Below are 24484 nucleotides of genomic sequence, written 5' to 3'. Positions count from 1 at the left end.
CTATAGTCCGGCCCTCCAATGGTCTGAGGGACAGTGAACTGGCCCCCTGTTTAAAAAGTTTGAGGACCCCTGATATAGATCATAATTTCTTTCCATAATTTTAGAATTCTTTACCCTTAGAAACCTTAACTTTTAGATGACATGTAAGTAATTAATATTCCTCAGATTAGCAATACATTCACATTTTAAAAGATATTTCAAATAAAATATAAGACTTATTCATTAATAGATTCAAATCCAACCTCTAGATTTTCCCTAAGAGGCAAACTCAAAATAATTAATGTTTCAGTGTCGTGTTATTTAAAAAATATTTAGATGTTTATCATTTAACCCAGCAATGCTCCAAAGCCTTTAAGTTATCAAAGACTTTGGAAAATTATGTATAGGCATATGAGGCTGGAGAAGAGGGTGGCGGCGGGGGGGGGGGGGGAGGAAGGAGCAGGCCCCACAGACTGTTCCCAGACCTCTAGCTGCTTGGATTCAAAACTGCCACATTTTTCCTTAGTGATAAAATGCTAAGGTTTGGATGATAATGAATTCAGCTTCTGATAATATCAGGACTATTAAGTAAAAAAACCTGTTCTTTGGGAAGGGGGTGAGAATGTGTCCTTGGGATCTAAAGGCTCAGTGAGGAGTCCCTTCCTTTTTCTTTGTGACCCATATGCTCCATTTCCCAGATAGCCATACCCAACCTTCTAATTATTCCCCCTTCTTTTCCTGAGAATACTATTCCCAAGACAGACATTAACTCAGGTCTATGTATACACTTGTGGGCCCCCAAATGGGTCTACTTGGTCAGCTAAGCCACTTGGGTCTTCCAGCAGAGGTTTTAACTCTTTTTTTTTAAACACTGCTCCAACTCCTTTCACAACCTAGAAAAAGGTAGCACAGAGGCCTCAGGGCCAGTTGGAGCCTTATCATGACAGCTCTCCTCCTGAGAGGGAGGCTGGGATTGTAAATCACCATCTTGAATGTTCCCTCAGATTGTCCCCGGGTCGCATAGGGAGTGGAAGGCAATGCAAGGGATTCCCCTTCTCTGTCTGTCCTTGGTCTCTTTCCTTGTTCTCTTTTAGGCTTCTCTCCTTTACAGGGAGAAGGATGACTGGCCCCTTCCTTTAACAGAGAGCACAGTCAATCTCCTCTTGAGTGATTGGACTTTTATTATTAACATATTTATAATTATTACTGAAAAGCTTTATCATAAATCCTTCATTTTAGTTACATCTATTATATCTTAAAAACTTTGAGATTTTAAAGCCAATTATTACCTAAAGCATTTTCTTGACCAATTTTGTAAGAGGGATAACTCAATGTGAAAGTACTATTTTATTTTTCTCTATAAGAACAGGAGTGCCCCTGCTTCACTGTAGAGGGTATTTCTACAGATCTGTTCCTCCCAGTGTTATGGGGAAAAACAGAACATGGAGGACTAGTTATGGTTATGGGAAATATTAATTATGCTGTTAACCATGATTGACCTTTCTGTTCAAAGAAAGGACATACCAACCTGGGTGGGAGTCGTACACTCCTAGGACCTGGGAGTCAACCTTGGAACGTGGTCCATCCTCATTCAAGAACTGCCCATTATTATGGGAGCATTAACCTTGTTGCCCAACCCAGCCTGTATAGCTTACTTCCCCATATTCATAAACTAGGGAAGAGCAAACTAAAGTCCCTAAAAGATAGAAATCCAACTTTACATTACAGACACACAGACAGAAGTCTCACTAGCTAAGAGTTTCTGGTGGCTGAAGTCCTGAGAGGGAGAGCTGGAAGAGTTCCCAAGATAGAAAATTCTTGGCAGTCTCTGTCACATGCAGTCTCTGTCATGTGTTCACCCCCACCACACATAACTGGGTTTCCCCAAAGTGGGACTTGCCCCATCTTTAAACAAATTAAACAAACAACAAAGAGACATACAGCATCAACAGAAAAACTCTTATACAGGTGCACACAAAACACTAACAGTTTACACCACAGAATGCCCTGCATTGAGAACCACTAAAGCAGAGCAATGTCTTCTGTCCCTGGTTTTGGGAACTGCCACTCCCCAGAATCTCAGCATTCTCCCCAATGGATTATTTCAGGGGAATGTATTCCCTAGGCCTAGAATTTCTGTTTCCCATTCTCGGCAGGTCCCTTGTGACTATGTACTCAACTGCCCATATTGGGTGTTTCTCATACTTCCCGAGATCTCCTTCATCCTTCCTTGCCACTTCCCTTGCAGGAGAATAGAACCACAGATCATAACTCCACACTCGCTATATGTCCAAGACACATCCCAGTCACATATACCTGACCTCCGAGGATACGCAATCACCAAAGTAGTACTCAGTCCAATTTCCCACTTTGGCTCATGCATGAGGTTACCCGAGTGCTGCAGTTCTTGCTTGGGCCCTTCATGTATTGCTGGCTGACTCTTGATCCTGAGCTCATAGTCAGCCCAGGGGTAATGGCTGTCCCTCCTCACTGAAGCTGCCACAACTTGGCAGTGGGTCACACCTACTCAGGACAGGGGTCCAACTTCCCCCTGTGAGAACAAACAGTATCCCAGACATGCCCCCAAATTGTAAGAAATAAGGCGAGCCCCCAAATTCAGGGGTCCTGGTAGAACACAAAACATACTTGGGAGCCAGGCAGCAAGGCAAATATCTTTACTCCTGCAGGAGGGTGCACACACATATGACCTGGGAGCATACACACACTGAGCAGGGGGTCTGCTCATATTTATTTATTTATTTATTTATTTATTTATTTATTTATTTATTTATTTAATTTCTTTATTGATTGTGGTATTACATATGTGTCCTTATTCCCCCAATCCCCCCCTATCACCCCATTCATACTCTTAACCCCCTGTTGTCAGTGTCCATTGATTAGGCTAATATGCATGCATATAAGTCCTTTGGTTGATCTCTCCCCCTTACCCCCACCCTCCCCTACCTTCCCTGAGGTTTGAGGTTCTGATCGATGTTTCTCTGCCTCTGGATCTGTTTTTGTTCATCAGTTTATGTTGTTCATTATATTCCATAAATGAGTGAGATCATGTGATATTTATCTTTCTCTGCCTGGCTTACTTCACTTAGCATAATGCTCTGCAGCTTCATCCATGTTGTTGCAAATGGTAAGAACTCCTTCTTTTTTACCACAGCGTAGTATTCCATTGTGTAGATATACTACAGTTTTTTAATCCAATCATCTGCTGATGGGCATTTAGGCTGTTTCCAAATCTTAGCTATGGTGAATTGTGCTGCTATGAACATAGGGGTGCATATATCTCTTCTGACTGGTGTTTCTAGTTTCTTGGGATATATTCCTAGAAGTGTAATCACTGGGTCAAATGGGAGTTCCATTTTTAGTTTTTTGAGGGAACTCCATACTGTTCTCCACAGTGGCTGAACCAGTCTGCATTCCCAACAGCAGTGCACGAGGGCTCCTTTTTCTCCGCATCCTCGCCAACACTTGTCGTTTGTTGATTTGTTGATGATAGCCATTCTGACAGGTGTGAGATGGTACTGCATTGTTGTTTTGATTTGCATCTCTCTGATGATTAGTGACTTTGAGCATGTTTTCATATTTCTCTTGGCCTTCCTGCTGTCTTCTTTTGAAAAGATTCTATTTAGGTTCGTTGCCCATTTTTTTTATTGGGTTGTTTAACTTCCTTTTATTAAGTTGTATGAGTTCCCTGTAAATGTTGGAGATTAAACCCTTATCGTTGATATCATTGGCAAATATGTTCTCCCATGCAGTGGACTTCCTTCTTGTTTTGTTGATGGTTTCCTTTGCTGTGCAAAAGCTTTTTATTTTGATGTAGTTCCATTTGTTTATTTTCTCTTTGGTTTCCATTGCCCTAGGAGCAGTATCAGTGAAGAAATTGCTTCGGCATATGTCTGAGATTTCTCTGCCTGTGGATTCCTCTAGTATTTTTATGGTTTCCCATTGTATGTTTAAGTCCTTTATCCATTTTGGGTTTATTTTTGTGTATGGTGTAAGTTGGTGGTCTAGTTTCATTTTTTTGCATGTATCTGTCTAATTTTCCCAACACCATTTATTGAAGAGGCTGTTTTGACTCCATTGTATGTTCATGCCTCCTTTGTCAAATATTAATTGAGCATAGTGGTTTGGGTTGATTTCTGGGTTCTCTATTCCATTCCATTGATCTATATGTCTGTTCTTGTGCCAGTACCAGGCAGTTTTGAGAACAGTGGCTTTGTAATACAGCTTGATATCTGGTATTGAGATCCCACCTACTTTGTTCTTTTTTCTCAGGATTGCTGCAGCTATTCGGGGTCTTTTTTTATTCCAGATGAATTTTTGGAAAGTTTGTTCTAGATCTGTGAAATATGTTGTTGGTATTTTAATGGGAAGTGCATTGAATTTATAGATTGCTTTGGGTAGTATGGACATTTTGATTCTACCAATCCATGAACACGGTATGTTCTTCCATCTGTTTATGTCTTCCTCTATCTCTTTTTTCAGTGTCCTGTAGTTTTCTGCATATAGGTCTTTTACTTCCTTAGTTAAGTTTATTCCTAGGTATCTTAATTTTTTTGGTGCGATGGTAAATGGGATTGGTTTTTTTTAGTCTCTCTTTCTTTCTTTCTTTTTTTGTTGTTAAATTTCCCTGGGATAAATTCTTTTTTTCTTTTTCTTTTTAATTTCTTTATTGATTAAGGTATCCCATATTTGTGCTCATCCCCCCATTCCCCTCCCGAACCCCACCCCCCTGTTGTCTATGACCACTGGTTAGGCTTATATGCATACACAGAAGTCCTTTGGTTGATTTCTTCCCCTTACCCCCACTTTCTCCTACCTTCCCTGAGGTTTGATAGTCTGATCGATGCTTCCCTGTCTCCGGGTCTCTTTTTGTTTATCAGTTTATGTTGTTCATTATTTCCCCTAGATGAGTGAGATCATGTGATACTAGAAATACACTTATAAGAACCGAAAATGGGACAAGCAATAATGGTTATGCTGAGAGGCAAATGAATCAGTCTGTAGTGAGTTTCTTTCTGGGCCAACAGTTCTTTTGAGTCCCAATTTCAATGTCAAACAGTTCCTTATGTGTACACGTCAGCAATGATATTTCAGTTCTGGATGGTGGACAAATAGTGGTAATGCAGGTCCCACTCTCTCTGGTTTGGTCCTGGGCAACCTGCCGCGACGCACAGCTGCTGACTGCTAGTATGGCAAGGTGTCGTCAGCGCCTTCCATCTCTGGACTGTTTCTCTTCTGTCTTCATGGCTGGAGCAATTCCTCTCTGTTGCAGGAATCCACATGGTCTTGGAGTTGTTTTCTGAAAATATACAAACATATTCTCGACCAAAAGTTAATAAAGGAATCTTTCCTATAAATTTGACTTGGAATCCTTTTCCATTTTTTTGCTCAAACGATTTTCCTTTGGCTTGTTTTGACACCATGTGTGTTTTTCATGGGTGTCTTGCTATTAGCATTACAAATGAAAATTAATTTTCTAAAGTAAAAATTTTCTAGATGTAATTTACTTACAGGATATTTTCCCTTACATGATATTCTTCTACTGTCCCCCCTTTTTTGATTTAAATATTAGGAGGCTTTTGGAAATTTTATAATATAGTCTTGATAGCTTTTAAATTTTAATTTTTTGCACTAAAATATAACTGCTTTAGGTTCATTACATGTTACTCAATTTTGCCATGAGATGAATTACCTATAAAAATTTTAGTTAACACTTTAGGTACAGCTTTTTGTCCAGTACCATTAATTTTTCTAGAATATTTGCTTATTTCAATTAGCCAATTTAAATTAGTCTGAGAACTTGGCTACTATTTTACTGTCAAATTTAATACTCTATCAACAATCTTATTTTACCCTGTAAATAATAGTGGGAAGGATTATTTGCCTTCTTGAGTAGGCCCGGAGCATTCCTGGTGCTAGGCTGGATTTAGATATCAAAAATCCACTTCCCCACACCATGGGTACAAGACAACTCAAACAAGTCTTGTTGCAGTGAGAGGGCAGCTGCTGTCTGCCAAGTCTCTCTCTGTCTGTTACCTGGGTCCCGATTTGAGCTGGGCATGGGAAGAGAAGCATCCATGGGGGCAGGAGACCTCCCTCAGAAGGGGTGAGGGTTCAGGCCCCTGGAAAGTTGGGGGGGGTGAGGGTCTGTGCCCCACCTCTGTTGACTCCCAAGTTCTCTCCTGATGGCTCCTCTGCGACTGTGCCTGACTTAGGTTGTTCCTTCCCTGAGGAATCTTACCCGTCTTTGGCTAACCAGCCATCCTCTGGGGCCAAGCAGGGTGATGTGAGGTTCAGTTCTGTCTCCTTGGTGGCCTATGCCCCCCATGGCCTCCACGCCCAGCACCTGCCTTGGGATCCCCTCGCCTGCTGGTGGGGCCCCCAGCACTGATCACATATCTTGGGGAACCCAGGTTTCTTCTCCAGGGAGGACCCAGCTCACCCCACTGGGTGAGAGACAGATCCATGGCACCAGCCACCACAAGGCTTCAACCTCAGGATGAACAGAAAGCTCAGGCAACAGCTGTGGGCAATTGGATTGTGAAAAGAGGGTCCCTCTTGGCCAAAAGGGCAAGAGGGGCCAATATAGAATGCTCTGGTGCCTTCCCAGGGGGCCCTCTATACAGTGGAAGGGATTAAATCCCTTCGTGTCCTTTTTAAATTGCTGCCAGACATTCAAAGAATCAGTTTGTAAGTTTGTTTGGGATAATTGTACATTCTGCTGTTGTAATTCTAAAATATCAAGAGATGTGTTACCTTTGTCTCCAAGCACCAAAAAGATGATTTTTTATTGATTCCCAAGGGTGCGAGGTACTATTATAGGTAATGGGGGTAATACAAATCTGGGAAAAATTATAATGAGATTGTAGAATAATATCATGTAAGGGTATTCTTTGTTCTAGGCCATGGCAATTCCATTTCAAACTGGCTGTCAATTTCTTTTTGTATAGACAAGGTCTTAGTTACATTTTCTGCACCTCTCCCAGGAGCAAGTACTGATAGCCCCTTCCTTTGGTGTCCACGCAAGCCAGAAACCTCTCTTTAATTTTACACACAAAGGAGCAGTGGTTTGATTCTGTGTCATACAAAAGGGAAACTGGGTGGCGACCCCTGTGTAATTATACTCCATAGTTCCACCCATGGTCCTCCTGGATGACCAAGGTGTTTGTATTATTGGTGACTACATTAGGTGGGGGATCAGCCTACTTAAGGGCTCTTACCCATGAAGGGTCAGGAACATAAGTCCAAAATACTTCCCCATTTGCCCCAGGTAATATTACCATACAGCTGATGACTGCTAGCATGGCAAGAAAGACATTCTCAGGCATTCTTGGGTTTCTGGTTACCTCACAATTTCTTTTCTATTTTTTTTTATTATTTTATTATTTTTTTATTTTTATACGTATGTGTCCTTATTCCACCATTACCCCCCACCCCCCACTCATGCTGCACCCACCTGTTGTCTGTGTCCATTGATTAGGCTCATATGCATGAACACAAGTCCCTTGGTTGATCTCTCCCCCTTACTCCCACCAACCCCCTCCTTCCCTGAGGTTTGAGGTTCTGATCAACATTTCTCAGTCTCTGGTTCTGTTCTTGTTCATCAGTCTATGCTGTTCATTATATTCCACAAATGGGTGAGATCATGTGATATTTATCTTTCTCTGCCTGGCTTATTTCACTTAACATAATACTCTCCATCTCTGTCCATGCTGCTGCAAATGGTAAGAGTTCCTTCTTTTTACCGCAGCCGTAGTATTCCATTGTGTAGATATACCACAGTTTTTTAATCCAATCATCTGCTGATGGGCATTTAGGCTGTTTCCAAATCTTAGCTATGGTGAATTGTACTGCTATGAACATAGGGGTGCATATATCTCTTCTGGTTGGTATTTCTAGTTTCTTGGAATATATTCCTAGAAGTGTAATCACTGGGTCAAATGGGAGTTCCATTTTTAGTTTTTTGAGGAAACTCTATACTGTTCTCCACAGTGGCTGCACCAGTCTGCATTCCCACCAGCAGTGAAAAAGAGTTCCTTTTTCTCCACATCCTCGCCAACACTTGTCATTTGTTGATTTGTTGATGATAGCTATTCTGACAGGTGTGAGATGGTACCGCATTGTTGTTTTGATTTGCATCTCTCTGATGATTAGTGACTTTGAGCAGGTTTTCATATGTCTCTTGGCCTTCTTTCTGTCTTCTTTTGAAAAGTGTTCATTTAGATCAGTTGCCCCTTTTTTGATTGGGTTGTTTATCTTTCTGTTAAGTTGTATGAGTTCTCTGTAAATGTTGGAGATTAAACCCTTATCGTTGATATCATTGGCAAATATGTTCTCCCATGCAGTGGGCTTTCTTGTTGTTTTATTGATGTTTTCCTTTGCTGTGCAAAAGCTTTTTACTTTCATGTAGTCCCATTTGTTTATTTTTTCTTTAGTTTCCATTGCCCTAGGGGCAGTATCAGTGAAGAAGTTCCTTTGGCATATGTCTGAGATTTTTCTGCCACGGATTCCTCTAGTATTTTTATGGTTTCCTGTCTTATGTTCAAGTCCTTTATCCATTTTGAGTTTATTTTTGTGTATGGTGAAAGTTGGTGGTCTAGTTTCATTTTTTTGCATGTATCTGTCCAATTTTCCGAACACCATTTGTTGAATAGACTGTCTTGACTCCATTGTATGTTCATGCCTCCTTTGTCAAATATTAATTGGGCATAGTGATTTGGGTCGATTTCTGGATTCTCTATTCTATTCCATTGATCTATATGTCTGTTCTTGTGCCAGTACCGGGCAGTTTTAAGAGCCGTGGCTTTGTAATACAGCTTGATATCTGGTATTGAGATCCCACCTACTTTGTTCTTCTTTCTCAGGATTGCTGCAGCTACTTGGGGTCTCTTTTTATTACAGATGAATTTTTTGAAGGTTCGTTCAACGTCTGTGAAATATGCCGTTGGTATTTTAATGGGAATTGCATTGAATTTATTGATTGTTTTGGGTAGTATGGACATTTTGATGATGTTGATTCTACCAATCCATGAACATGGTATGTTCTTCCATCTGTTTATGTCTTCCTCTATCTCTTTTTTCAGTGTCGTGTAGTTTTCCATGTATAGGTCTTTTACTTCCTTAGTTAAGTTTATTCCTAGGTATCTTAATTTTTTTGGTGCGATGGTAAATGGTATTGCTTTTTAAGTCTCCCTTTCTGTACATTCACTATTGGTGTATAGAAATGCCATAGATTTCTTGGTGTTAATTTTGTATCCTGCTACATTCCCGAATTCATTTATTAAGTCTATTAGTTTTTTGATGGAGTCTTTCGGTTTTTTTATGTACAATATCATGTCATCTGCAAATAAGGACAACTTTACTTCTTCTTTTCCAATTTGGATGCCTTTTATTTCTTCTTCTTGTCTAATTCCAATGGCTAATACTTCCAGTATTATGTCGAACAGGAATGGTGAGAGTGGGCATCCCTGTCTTGTTCCTGTTCTTAGGGAAAATGGTTTTAGTTTTGCCCATTGAGTATGGCGTTAGCTATGGCTTTATCATATATAGCTTTTATTACATTGAGGTATGATCCTTCTATTCCCACCTTGTTGAGAGTTTTTATCAAGAGATGGTGTTGGATTTTGTCAAATGCTTTTTCTGCATCAATTGATATGACTATGTGATTTTTATCTCTCAATTTGTTTGTGATGTATCACATTTATTGATTTGCAGATATTGTACCATCCTTGCATTCCTGGGATAAATCCTACTTGGTCATGGTGTATAATCTTTCTGATATACTTCTGGATCCAATTTGCTAGAATTTTGTTGAGGATTTTGGCATCTATGTTCATGAGGGATATTGGCCTGTAATTCTCTTTCATTGTGTTATCTTTATCTGGTTTTGTTATTAGGGTGATGCTGGCTTCGTAGAAGGAGCTTGGAAGTGTTTCTTCCTCTTGAAATTTTTGGAATAGTCTGAGGAGGATAGGTTTTAGTTCTTCCTTGAATGTTTGGTAAAACTCCTCTGTGAAGCCATCTGTCCCTGGGCTTTCGTTTGTTGGAAGTTTTTTGATGACTGCTTCAATTTCTTCCATAGTTATTGGCCTATTGAGATGTTTAGATTCTTCCTGATTGAGTTTTGGAAGGGTATATTTTTCCAGGAATATGTCCATTTCCACCAGGTTGTCCAATTTGTTGGAATATAATTGTTCATAGTATTTTTTAACAATCCTTTGTATTTCGGTGGGATCTGTTGTTATTTCACCTCTTTCATTTCTGATTTTGTTTATTTGGGTCTTCTCTCTTTGCTTCTTGGTGAGCCTGGCTAGAGGTTCATCAATCTTGTTTACCCTTTCAAAGAACCAGCTCTTGGTTTTGTTGATCTTTTGTATTGTTTCTTTGGTCTCTATGTCGTTTATCTCTGCTCTGATCTTTATTATTTCCTTCCTTCTGCTTACACTGGGCTTTTCTTGTTGCTCTCTTTCTAACTCTTTGAGTTGTAGGGTTAGGTAATTTATTACCATTGTTTGTTGTGATTTTTTTTTTTTTTCAGTAGGCTTGTAGAGCTATGAACTTCCCTCTCAAGACTGCTTTCGCTGTGTCCCATAGATTTTGGACTGTTGCGTTTTCATTGTCATTTGTTGCCATGATATTTTTTATTTGTTCCTTGATCTCTCTGGTAATCCAGTCATTGTTTAATAGCATGCTGTTCAGTCTCCATGTGTTTGATTTTTTTGGATTGTTTTTATTGTAGTTGATGTCCAGTTTTATGCCACTGTGATCTGAGAAGATGCTTGATATTGTTTCTATCTTCTTGAATTTGAAGAGACATTGCTTATGACCCAACATATGGTCTATCTTTGAAAATGACCCATGTGCACTTGAGAAGAATGTATATTTTGTGGCTTTGGGGTGAAATGTTCTGAAGATGTCAATTAATTCCATCTGGTCTAGTGAGTCATTTAGGATTGATGTTCCTTTGCTAATTTTTTGTTTAGAGGATTTGTCCAGTGGTGATAGTGGGGTATTAAAGTCTCCTACTATGATTGTATTGCTGTCAATTTCTCCTTTGATATCCTCCAGGAGTTTTTTTTATGTATTTGGGTGCTCCTGTATTGGGTACATATATGTTTACCAGAGTTATTTCTTCTTATTGGATTGCTCCCTTTAGTATTATGAAGTGGCCTTCCTTATCTCTTGTTATGTCCTTCACGTTGAGATCTAATTTGTCAGATATAAGTATTGCTACCCCAACTTTTATTCATTTCCATTCGCCTGAAAAAACTCTTTCCATCCCTTCACCCTCAGTCTGTGTGTGTGTTTTTTTCTGAGGTGGGTTTCTTGTAGACAGCAGATATATGGGTCATGTTTTCTAATCCAACCTGTTACCCTATGTCTTTTGATTGGGGCATTTAATCCATTTACATTTAAAGTTATTATTGATAGGTACTTGTTTGTTGTCATTTTTATTCTTTATCCCTGTGTTCCTTCTTCACTTCTTATTTCTTTTTTTTACAGCAGACTTTTTAGCATTTCTTGCATTGCTGGTTTGGTTGTAATAAATTCCCTTTGTCCTTTTTTTGTCTGTGAAGCTCCTGAATTCACCTTCAATTTTGATTGATAGTCTTGCTGGGTACAGTATTCTTGGATTAGGACCCTTCCTTTGCATGACTTTGTATATTTCATTCCATTCCCTTCTGGCCTGATGAGTTTCTGTTGAGAAATCAGTTGCTAGTCTGATGGGGGTTCCTTTGTAGGTAACTTTCTGTCTCTCTCTGGCCACTTTTAAGATTCTTACTTTGTTGTTGGTGTTTGCCAATTTAATTATAATGTGCCTTGGCATCGGTCTTTTGGGGTTCATTTTGCTTGGGACTCTATGAACTTCTTGGATTTGTGTGTGTTTTTTCTTCCCTATATCAGGGAAGTTTTCTGTCATTATTTCTTCAAACAAGTTTTCTATTCCTTGCTCCGTTTCCTCTTCTTCTGTAACCCCTATTATGTGGATGTTGTTTTCTTTTATGTTGTCCCAAAGTTCCCTTAGGCTCTCCTCCTGCTTTGTAATTTTTTTTTTAGAAGCTGCTCTACTTGGGTATTTTTTCCTACCTTGTCTTCTAGCTCACTGATGCGGTCCTCTGCTTCTTCTAGTCTACTCTTGATCCTTTCTATTGCGTTCTTTACAGCAGCAATGTCATTTTTCTTTCTTCTTGGTTCTTCTTCATTTCCTCTTGGTTCTTACTCATATTGTTGAATTTGTCTTCCATTCTTTTCAGCCACCTTATGACCATTTCTCTGAATTCTTTCTCTGGCAGGTTGCTTGCCTCCATTTCGTTTACTTCCTTTTCTGGTGATGCCTGCTTTTCTTTCATATGTGGGCTGTTTCTTTGTGTCCCCATGGTCTCTGCTTCTCTGGTTGTCTGGTTATGTAGTTCTCTCTCTCCTGTGTTTATTTAAAGGCACAAAATACAGCACAACCAAGTATCACCCACAAGGCACTGAACAGAAATATATTCACAATATTAATATCCCCAAATAAAGGTGACCACCAGAGAAAGGCAAATTAAGGGATAGGAGAGAAAGAAGAAGGGAGAGAGAGAAAAAAAGAAAGGAGTGCCAAAATGAAATTGGAAAAGGAAAAAGAAGTAAGAGAGAAAAGAACAATAATAAGAAGAAAAGGGGAACAAACTGTATATATGGGGGGAAAATTTTAATAGAACAGCCACTAATCCCAGCAAATGCCAGCAACAAGTACCTGGAGATGAATGCAAACTACAAACAACAATTAATATCAAGCGAGGCGAGGAAAAACAGATGCAAAAAACAAACAAAAACAAAGCTAACAAGAAAACAAAACAAAAAAGAATAAGCAAAAGAATCTCACAAACAAGCATAAAAAAAATGATATAATCAACATTCGAGCAAACAACAAGAAAAGGACAGAGAGAAAAAAAATTTTTGGATAGTGAAGGCAGAGAATAGAGAAGTGTGTATGAACTCGGATCAGGGGATTGGAAATTAGATATATAAGTAGGGTGAAATTTTAACAGGGGGTAAAAAGAAAGAACAGGGAAAATCTAAGGCAAGAAAAGGTTAAGAGAAACAGGACAACAAAAGGGCAAAAGTTAGGAAGAGAGTGATGGCATAAAGATAGAGTTGAGATAGAGTAGAATGATGCTAAAGGGAAGATGAAAATACAATGTAGAACACTAATCTCAAAGTCAAATAAAGAGAAAATAAAATGACACTTTTTTTTTTTAAAAAAAAGGTAAAATAGTAGTAGTAATAATACTGATTGAAAATAAAAATGTAATAATTTGCCGAAACCGGTTTGGCTCAGTGGATAGAGCTTCGGCCTGCGGACTGAGGGGTCCTGGGTTTGATTCCGGTCAAGGGCATGTACCTTGGTTGCGGGCACATCCCCAGTAGGGGGTGTGCAGGAGGCAGCTGATCGATGTTTCTCTCTCATTGATGTTTCTAACTCTCTATCCCTCTCCCTTCCTCTCTGTAAAAAATCAATAAAATATATTTTTAAAAAAAGAAAAGGTGTTGGATTATGTCAAATGCTTTTTCTGCATCAATTGATATGATTATGTGATTTTTATCTCTCAATTTGTTTATGTGATGTATCACGTTTATTAATTTGCAAATATTGTACCATCCTTGCATCCCTGGGATAAATCCTGCTTGGTCATGGTGTATGATCTTTCTGATGTACTGCTGGATCCGATTTGCTAGAATTTTGTTGAGGATTTTGGCATCTATGTTCATGAGAGATATTGACCTGTAATTCTCTGTCATTGTTTTATCTTTATCTGGTTTTGGTACAAGGCGATGCTTGCTTCATAGAAGGAGCTTGGAAGTGTTCCTTCCTCTTGAATTTTTTGGAATAGTCTGAGTATGATAGGTTTTAGTTCTTCCTTGAATGTTTGGTAAAATTTCCCTGTGAAGCTATCTGGCCCCGAGCTTTTGTTTGCTGGAAGCTTTTCGATGACTGCTTTAATTTCTTCCATAGTTATCAGCCTATTGAGATTTTTAGAATCTTCCTGAGTGAGTTTTGGAAGGTTGTATTTTTCTAGGAATGTGTCCATTTCCTCCAGGTTGTCTAGTTTGTTAGAATAGAGTTGTTCATAGTATTTTTCTAACAATCCTTTGTATTTCTGTGGGGCCTGTTGTTATTTCGCCTCTTTCATTTCTGATTTTGCTTATTTGCGTCCTCTCTCTTTGCTTCTTGGTGAGCCTGGTGAGAGGTTCATCAATCTTGTTTATCCTTTCAAAGAACCAGCTCTTGGTTTTGTTGACCTTTTGTTTTTTTTTGGTCTCTATGTCATTCATTTCTGCTCTGATCTTTATTATTTCCTTTCTTCTGTTCACTGTGGGCTTTTCATGTTGCTCTCTTTCTATTTCTTTGAGTTGTAGAGTTAGATGATTTATTACCATTTTTTCTTGTTTTTTTAAGGTAGGCCTGTAGAGCTATAAACTTTCCTCTCAGGACTGCTTTCATTGTGTCCCATAGCATTTGCATTGTTGTGTTTTTATTGTCATTAGTCTTCATGATGTTTTTAATTTCTTCTTTCATCTCATTGGTAACCCAATCATTGTTTAATAGCATGCTATTCAGCTTTCAAGTGTTTGAATTTTTTGGAATGTTTTTATTGTAGTTTATTTCTAATATTATGCCATTGTGGTCTGAGAAAATGCTTGATATGATTTCAGTCTTCTTGAATTTGGGGAGACTTTGCTTGTGACCCAATATGTGGTCTATTTTTGAAAATGTCCCATGTGCACTTGAGAATAACGTATATTCCGTGACTTTGGGGTGAAATGCTCTGAAGATGTCAATTCGGTTCATTTGATCTAGTGAGTCATCTAGAATTGCTGTTTCTTTGCTGATTTTTTGTCTAGAGGATTTATCCAGTGATGTCAGTGGTGTATTAAAGTCTCCTACTATGATTGTATTGTTGTCAATCTCTCCCTTGATATCTTCCAGGAGTTTTTTTATGTATTTGGGTGCTCCTGCATTGGGTGCATATATGTTTACCAAGCTTATATCCTCTTGTTGTATCAATCCCTCACAGTGTTTCTCAACCTTTTTAATGCTGCGACCCTTTAATACAGTTCTTCATGTTGTGGTGACCCCCAACCATAAAATTATTTTCGTGGCTACTTCATAACTGTAATTTTTCTATTGTTATAAATCATAATGTAAATATCTGTGTTTTCCGATGGTCTTAGGCAACCCTGCTAGCGGTTCTCAACCTGTGGGTCGCGACCCACAGGTTGAGAACTGTTGCTCTAGAGCCTAAGGCCATCGGAAAACACCCTGTTTGGGACTCTCTGTGCTTGTGTGACTTTTTACTTCACCACATCAGGGAAGTTTTCTGACATTATTTCTTCAATAGGTCTTCTAACCCTTGTTCCTCTCCCTGTTGTTCTGGCACCCCGTATGTTGCTTCATTTCATGTTGTCCCATAGCTCCCTTATTCTCTCCTCCTGTCTTTTAATTTTTTTCTCCAATTGCAATTCAGTTTGGCTATGTTTTACTTCCCTGTCTTCTAATTCGCTAATTCGGTTCTCTGCTTCTCCTAGTCTACTGTTGAAACTTTCCATGGTGTTTTTTTTATTGCAGCTATATCTCTCTCCATTACTTCTTGATTCTTACATAAGTTGTTGATTTTTTCATCCATTTCTTCTTGATTCTTACATAAGGTGTTGATTTTTTCTTCCATCCGGTTTATGAACTCTATGACCCTTATTCTGAATTCTTTTTCTGACATATTGCATGCCTCTGTTTCACTTAGCTGCTTTTCTGGTTATTTCTCCTTTTCTTTCCTTTGGGGGTATCTTTGTCTACCCATTTTTGGTCTCACCGACTGATCTAGTTGTTGAGTCATGCAGGGGCTGCTCCTTGGGTGGCAGTGGCTTCTCGGGCTGCAGTTGCTCCTTGGGCGGTCACGGTAGCAGCTGCTTCTCAGTTGTCAGTGGCTCCTCTGGTGTGTGCTGTTTGCAGCAGTGGTGTCTCCTCTGGCTGGTGGGGGAGGCTGCTTGTAGAGCAGGTGGGCTGCTTATGAGGTTGCTGCTACTCTGATGGGGACGGTTTGCGCACGGCTGCTGCTCCTTGGACGGGGGCCAGCTGCTCACGTGGCTGCTGCTCCTCAGACAGGGGCGGACTGCTCGTGTGGCTGCTGCTCTTTAGATTGGGGCTGGCTATGTGCTGCTGCTGTTCCTCTGATGGGGTGGGATGCTCATGATGCCGCTTCTCCTTGGACAGGGGCAGGTTGCTTGCAGGGCTGTTTATCCTCATACGAGTGTGGGTTGCTCCTTGGACAGGGGACAGGCTGCTTGTGCGGCTGCTGCTCCTTGGGTGGGAGTGAGCTGCATGTGCTGTTGCTGCTCCTCGGACAGGGGCGGGCCGCTCACCCGGCTCCTTCTCATCGGACAGGTGCAGGCTGCATGTGGGTGCTGCTCCTTGGACCAGTGTGGACTGTACAGGGCTGCTGCTCCTCGGACATGGGCAGTCTGCTTGTGTGGCTGCTGCTCCTTGGATGGGGGCAGGCTGCTCGTGTGGCTGCTGCTCCTCAGAAGGGGGTGGGCTGCTCATACAGCTCCTGCTCCTCGGATGGGGTGGGCTGCTCACATAGCTGCTGCTCCTTGGAAGGGGGCTGGCTGCTTGTGCAGCTGCTCGTGTGGCTGCTACTCCTTGGATGGGAGCAGGTTGCTTGCACTGCTGCTGCTCTTCGGACAGGTGCAGGGTGCGGGCTGTGTGCAGCTGCTGCTCCTCGGACAGGGGACGGCTGCGTGGGGCTGCTGCTCCTCAGTTGTGGGTGGGCTGCTCAAGTGGCTGCTGCTCCTTGGATGGGGTGAGCTGCTCGCGTGGTTGCTGCTCCTCAGACCAGGGAGCTGGCCACTCACACAGCTGCTGCTCCTTGGACAGGGGCAGGCCACGTGAAGCTGCTGCTCTTAGGCCTGGAGTGGGTTGCTCGAGGGGCTGCTGCTCCTTGGACAGGACCAGGCTGCTCACATGTCTGCTGGTCATGTGGTTGTAGTGCCCTGGGCTAAAGCATTGGGCTGGTCAGAGGGGAGCGTGCTTCAGAACTCACAGAAGCCTGCGTCTGGGGTGGATGGAGCCTCGTTGACTGTGGGATCACAGCCTAGGTAGCAGGTCCCTGGCAGGGGTGGCTGTAGTGTCCCAGGTGTTATCTGAGGGCACTCTGAGTGGAGTTGAGGCTGGGCACCCAGTTACAGCAGCTCTCCCCTTCAAAAAGGCTAGGCCTCTAAGGACAGGCTGGCCTCCTGGTACTGTTTGCAATGGTAGCAGAACCTGCCTAGTTAGGCGAGCCCGATTGGCCTGCCCCTGAAGGTCCTGTGGGATCTAACTGTGCCTCACTAACACACACGCACGCACACACACACAGACACACACACACACACCACCTGGCCACACACTCCTCTTTTACTCCCTCCCTCCCTCACTCATGCTCTCTCCCTCACTGTCGCATTCTTCCTGCCTCTGGTGTTATTGACCCTTTCGTGGATGGAGTTTCTTCTCCAGGTATCTGGTTGTGTGGCTTGCTCTCAAGCCCCTTGGCCAGACAGGATAAAATTCACCTCAACAAGACACAACACAAAGGGAACTAAGCACAAATGTACACATGACACCAATAACCCCAATATAAGTGACCACTTGAGAAAAGAGAGTTAGGGGAAAGAAAAGAGAGCACAAATGATATCAAAGAGAGAGAAAAAGATAAGAGATAACAGACAAAGGAAGAAAAAGGAGAATATATATATATATATATATATATATATATATATATATAACCACAGAACCAATAGATACACAAAACAAACAAACAAACAAACAAACAAACAAACAAACAAAAAAACACCAAACACCCAGCAAAGATGGTTGGGGCAAAATCTGTAGAGGCTGAGCTTGTATACTGAAAATAAGATTAAGAATTGGATGAATATGGGGACGACCTCAATTTAGTATTGAGGAATTAGAAAGGGAATAAGTGTATAAGAAGAAAGAGAATGAGAAGAAAATAATAATAATAAATTTACAAAAAATTGATTTCAAAAATGGTATAAAAATTAAAAATAGCAAATAAAAATAAAATATAGTGATGTAAAAATAATGCAAAAAGAAATAGAAAATAAAGCAACAAACAAAAACAGGAAAACCAAGAAAAAAGAAGAAAAGAAGAAGAAGAAGAAAAAAAAGGGATAACAAAATAATAAAAAAATAAAAATAAAAGCGAAAAAAGTGAAGTGTCGTTCCTTTAGCTGGCTTATGATTCCAGTTGTCTGTGTTGTACTGTGAAAAATGATCTTAAATATAATAATGTTACATGCAATAAACAATATCTCAAGAAAAATATTTTAAGTATAATAATGTTACATGCAATAAACATTAATATTTCAAGAAAAAAGGATTTTAAGTATAATAATATCACCAAAACTGTACTAACATAGTATGGTATCATAAAACTTGTAGGAAATATTAAAAATCTGCAAATAACAGGATTACTTCTATCATATTCTAAAAATACTTTTTTCCTCTGGCTCTATTTTTTTTTAAAATATATTTTATTGATATTTTACAGAGAGGAAGGGAGAGGGATAGAGAGCTAGAAACATCGATGAGAGAGAAACATCAATCAGCTGCCTCCTGCACACCCCCCACTTGGGATGTGCCCACAACCAAGGTACATGCCCTTGACCGGAATCGAACCCAGGACCCCTCAGTCCGCAGGCCGACGCTCTATCCACTGAGCCAAACCGGTTTTGGCCTCTGGCTCTATTTTTATTCATCAGTTTATGTTGTTTATTATATTCCACAAATGAGTGAGATCATGTGATATTTATCTTTCTCCAACTGGCTTATTTCGCTTAGCATGATGCTCTTCAGGACCATCCATGCTGTTGCAAATGGTAAGAGTTGTGAAGGTTTAGGGTGTTTTTACTGTCGTTGATTTCTAAATTTCCTCCTTCTGTGATCTGAGAAGGTGCTTGATATGATTTCAATATTCTTGAACTTGTAGAGACTCATTTTGTGTCCTAACATGTGGTCTATCTTTGTGAATGACCCATGTGCACTTGAAAAGAATGTATATTCTGAAGCTTTGGGGTAAATGTTCTATAAATGTCAATTGAATCCATCTGATCCAGTGTGTCCTTTAGAGTCACTGTTTCCTTGTTAAATTTTTGTCTGGAAGATCAATTCAGTGAAGTCAGCACGGTGTTAACGTCCACTACTATGACTGTATTATTGTTGACCTCTCTTTTAAAGTCCTCTAGAAGTATTTTTGTATATTTAGGTGCTCCTATATTGGGTGCCTATATGTTTACCAGGGTTTTAATTTATTGTTAGATAGATCATTGTAGTATTATGTAGTGACCTTTGTTTCTCTTATGATGGTCTTCATTTTGCAGTCTATTTTGTAAGATATGAGTATTGCTACTCCAGCTTTTTTGTTTTTGCATGAACAAATTTTTTTTTCAACTCTTCACTCTCATCCTCTGTGTGTCTTTTGTTCTGAGGTGGATCTTTTGTTGTCAGCTTATATTTGGGTCGTGTTTTTGTATCCATTCAGCTACCTTGATTGAAGCATTTAATCCATTTATATTTAAGGTTATTATTGATAGGTACTTATTTATTGCTATTTTAATTCTGTATGCCTAGGTTTCTCTATCTCTTTCTTCTCATTACAGCAGTCCTTTTAGTATTTTTTATAATGCTGTCTTGGTGGTGATGTACTCCCTTTTTTTTTTTTTTTGTCTGGGAAGCTCTTTATTTGACTGTCTATTTTGAATGATATACTTGCTGGATATAGTAACCTTGGTTTCAGATCCTTGCTTTCCATTACCTTAAGTACTTCGTGTCATTCTCTTCTGGCCTGTAGAGTTTCTTATGAGAAATCAGGTGTCAGACTTATGGAAGCTCCTTTGTAGATAACTGTTTGCTTTTCTCTTGCTGCCTTTAAGATTCTCTCTTTGTCTTTCATTTTGGCATTTTAATTATGATGTATCTGGGCATGGGTCTGTTTGGGTTCTTCTTGCTTGGGGTTCTCTGTGCCTCCTGAACTTGTGTGACTTCTTCCTTCACCAGGTTAGGGAAGTTTTCTGTGATTATTCCTTCAAACACGTTCTCTATCGCTTGTCCTATACTAACACTTTCTGGAACTGTTCCTTGCCTTTCCTTCATGTCTGTCACTCCCTTCATGGGTGGTCTCACCTGTTCATTTCTTCAGACCTTTGGGCTTCCAAAAAATGCAGAGAGCCTTTGACTAGGGGAAAATACACATGCTGGTCTTTATTCCCAGAGTAAGAAAGTTATGAAGCATGTGCATATGATTTTCAATTTCTTGAGGCCGGAATCCTACTTTATTAATTTCAGCATCCTCCATGGAGACTTACACAGGAGACCACTCACTAAGTGCTTATTGATTTTCAGCTTTGGTCTGGTCATTGCTGGTTCTTACCATTGGTTTCCTCTCTGCCAAGCTGACATGATAGTGGTAGCTGTTTCTAGTACTTCTCTTGGTAGTAACCAGTAATAAAGCCAATATAAACTGTTGCTCCACTTTTGTGACATTCCAGCTGATATCACTGACCTCAAACACTCTTTATGATGCATTTCTGTAACAGTATTATTATTCTTCAATGAGAATTTTGTTTCCTTTATTTTCCCACCACCGTTCAGTCTGTGAGCAATTCAGTGGGAGTTCCCTACCTGGAGCTACAAGGTGAATCCGGTAAGTGCTAGCACAGCATGGTGCCGTGGAACTGCAGGGAAGGAAAAGTCCATTTTTGGGCCATGCTCTAGTAGGGACATGGCAGGGTGGCTTAATTTTTTTTCTTCTAGTGACCTCCCGCTTCCCTTTCCTGTATTCCCTGACCCTCAGCAATATTTTCCAGGATCCCGGTGATCTGCATTTCCATGTGGTTCTAGGTTTCCATGTTTCAGCCTAATAGTGATATTGGTTAGTGCCCTGCATTTCTGACAGGAGCAGCCTCTAATGGCCTGGTCAGGAGCTGTGAGTGGTAATCCTACTTTTGCTTCTAAGAAGGTACTCAGTCACCACCTAGTGGCTTCATGAGCAAGCTATATTTTATCCACCATCATGCATTCATTTGAAATAGATTTATTCTGTCTGTAGTCTCTAATTTTGTACATTTCTAAACAAAAGGACTGCTTTCAGGGCCAAGATTGTATTCTGCTATATACCCTGGTCCTTTCACTCCAAGCTCAGGAATCATCATCTGTTATCTGTGTTGTGGCATCTTTTCTGATAGCATATCTTCAATTAGACCATGTTAACTCCACTAGTGGTGGACTCCTTAATCTCTTACTATTTCTAACTGTCTGACCTTTCTAAGCCAAGCTTCAGCCACTCACATCAATCCACCCAACTCTGGTTAGCACAAATCCCTGAGAACCCAAAGATTTGTGTCAACTTTGTGTGTGTTTTTTCTTTTGTCCCTACCAGCATTTATGTATTCCAGAGCACTCACGAGTAAGCAAATGTGCATACACTCACCACATGGTAGTCCCGCAATGGAATGACACAGTTGGTGTTGAAAGGTGCTGTGTGCCAGGACAGAGGTCATGGAGGATGAGGAGCAAGGACAGACCATAGGAAGTGACAGGAATGTGCTGACTTGATTACATACTTGGGCCTTAGGTGCCAGCTCTAGCAACTGGGTTACCTTTTTCTTTCTCTCCATAAACACCCTCCATGAACTCAATCTGGGCCACATATTCTGCATGACTGGTAGAGGTGATTATTTTGGGAGAATTGTCAGAATACCACACCTTAAAAACCATATGCCAATTTTAAAACACATTATTTTGAATGGTATTGGGCTCATTCTGGGTGAATTCACAAAATTTCTACTATTTATTTTGATAAATAATTTAATGTAATTATTAAATTATTTAAGATTGTGTAGTTGTCGTAGTGCTGCAGTAACAAAATAAATGGTCTCTACTATGATGAAATTTTGGTCCTAAGACCAGCTCATTAGTATTATAAATGTCCAAAATGATTACCAAAAAAGTTTTTTGTAGAGATTTTCTTCCTTCTCACTCTCCAAAGCCATTCAAAGATATGCAAATTAGGGACCGACTTTTCAATCAAAGACCATTATTCTCATTGGTTTTCTACCACTAACACATCCAGGTTATCTGACTTTTGGAAAAAGAAACCTTGATTCTAACCTTTAACTAAGTGCTCTGCCTTAAGTTCCTAGGCATCATATTTTTTAGATAAAGTTACTACTTCTATCCACCCACCCCACCAAACTGTATTGAGATATAATTGATGGATAACGATGTAAGTTTAAGGTGTACACTATTTGAAACACATGTATACTGCAAAGTGGTTACCACCACAACCTTCACTAACTCCTCCATCATGTCACACAATTTCCATTTTTTTGTGGTAAGAACATTTAAAATCTGCTCTCTTAAGAGCAACCTTTAAGTATATAAATATAGTATTGTTAACTATAATCATCATGCTGTGTATATTTTTTAAAAAATAAAATACATTTATTTCTGTAGACTGTTTGAAAGCAGATGTTCTTCACAACCCCAATACAGCACAGATTTCTTCCCCCAAAATGAAGTGAGCAAGGAAAAAATATAAAAAGAACAATATGAAATATGCTCATGAAGAACCTCTCATCTTTATTTGAAAAAATAAAAATTCTTTGAAAGTGTGGTGCAGACATAGGATTAAAGCCACAGGTGTTCTGTTTCCCCTAACACCAGGGCTCTGCTGCACACACAGCTAAGGTGGCAGAGGAGGCCCTCTGGCCTGCGCCATCCTTTCTGTCCACAGAGGATCTTCCTGAAAGTAAAACGTCAATTCCCAGTTTTACCTAAATTCCTGTTCCATACCCTGGGCCTCTCTCCTTAATGTTCTCTTCACTGGGAGCTTCTGAAGTTAACCTGGAAAAACTCTTTCTGTCAGATCTGGACTCAAACATTTTTCCTCACTCCATGCCACAATAAGATTTCAATCAAATGGATGAAAACATGCTGTTTCAGAGGATATGACAAAACTAATGTCTGGCATCTTTTAAGGCAAATTTTATCTCTTCTCTTTTGGTCTGATTCAGGCCTAAACTTCTCACCACTGAGCACCATCCCTGTTGGACATGTAGATTAGGCAACTTTGAATGGGGTGGGTGAGGGAGTGGGTCAGTACAGGCAGAGGTTCTAGGAGGTCTTGAGCCTGACAAATGGGGATACTGTGTGTGCTTATGAAGGCCACAGTCTATGGTGTGGCTCCTGGCACAGCTGCCTCCTCAGCAATAAGCAGGTAGGCAAGCCAAGGAAAACCAGAAGCAAGATATATAATCCACCTCACCATTCTTTTGACATCATTTCTATAAATGCTGACTCTGACTAATATGTAACTTGTAGATAAATAGCATGTTTGTATAAGAATTCTAGGAACTAACTTCAAAAGATATAGATTCCAACCTCAGTCATCTCAGCTCTGGGAGATTTGCTGACCTTCAACTGTAAAACCAGGATGACATAAAGCCAGATGACAAAAACCAGGATGACGCACACCAGACCATTGCTTGACAAGTTTTGAGGTCCTTATCAGAGTGGACAGTGCTGGTCTGCACGGAGAACTCCTCACCCCCCTCCCTTTGATCTCTTTGTCTGCTTTTCCTCTCCCTCCTTATAAAAACCTCTGCGTGTACTGACATGTTACAATGGTCTTTGGGAGGAGAGTCCCCCATCTTTTTAGGCTACTGGCTCTTAAATAATGCAATTTTCCTTATATCAGCACCTGTCTCTGGAGTATTGGCTTTCGAACAAAACTTAGGCAGCCGAACCCGGGCAAGAGGTGCCTCAGATCTGATGATATGCATGACCTTGGTATCAAAATGATTTTTCTTCAGAGTAAGAAAATGGGGGATAAAAGAAAAAGAAGTTAAGAGGAAGATGTTCTATGAGTTTTGCTCTATAAGATATAATAGAAGTCATAAGGGAAGCAGAAAAGGGGAGTTGGGTTGCAGACAGGGTGTCTCACTGTGTCTCCTCTCCCTAGTGGGCTGGTAGCGGAGGCCGCTGTCCCCTCCCCCAGAGAGTAGGCAAATGACTTTGGCAAGGAGGAGGGCTGGTGTTACTTGGTCTGGGCCTCATAATTGGTTCCCCCTACCCTCCCACACCCATTTGAAGCTAGCTCTTTTTTTTTTTTTAAATTGATTTTCAGAGCGGAAGTTAGAAGGAGAGAGAGATAGAAACATCAATGATGAGAGAGAATCATTGATTGGCTGCCTCCTGCATGCCTCACACTGGGGTGCAAGCCTGAAACCCCCGCATATATCCAGACCGGCAATCAAACCATGACCTCCTGGTTCATAGGTTGATGCTCAACCACTGAGCCATCCCGGTTGGGCTGGAGCTCGCTCTTGATGAAAACTTTCTCCAACTTCTTTAGCAAAATTCTGCATAACCTCCTTCACTAGGGTCATGTCC

This window comes from Plecotus auritus (assembly GCF_963455305.1).
Source record: "Plecotus auritus genome assembly, chromosome: 6".
NCBI lineage: Eukaryota > Metazoa > Chordata > Mammalia > Chiroptera > Vespertilionidae > Plecotus > Plecotus auritus.
Note: the sequence above shows the minus strand (reverse complement) of the source record.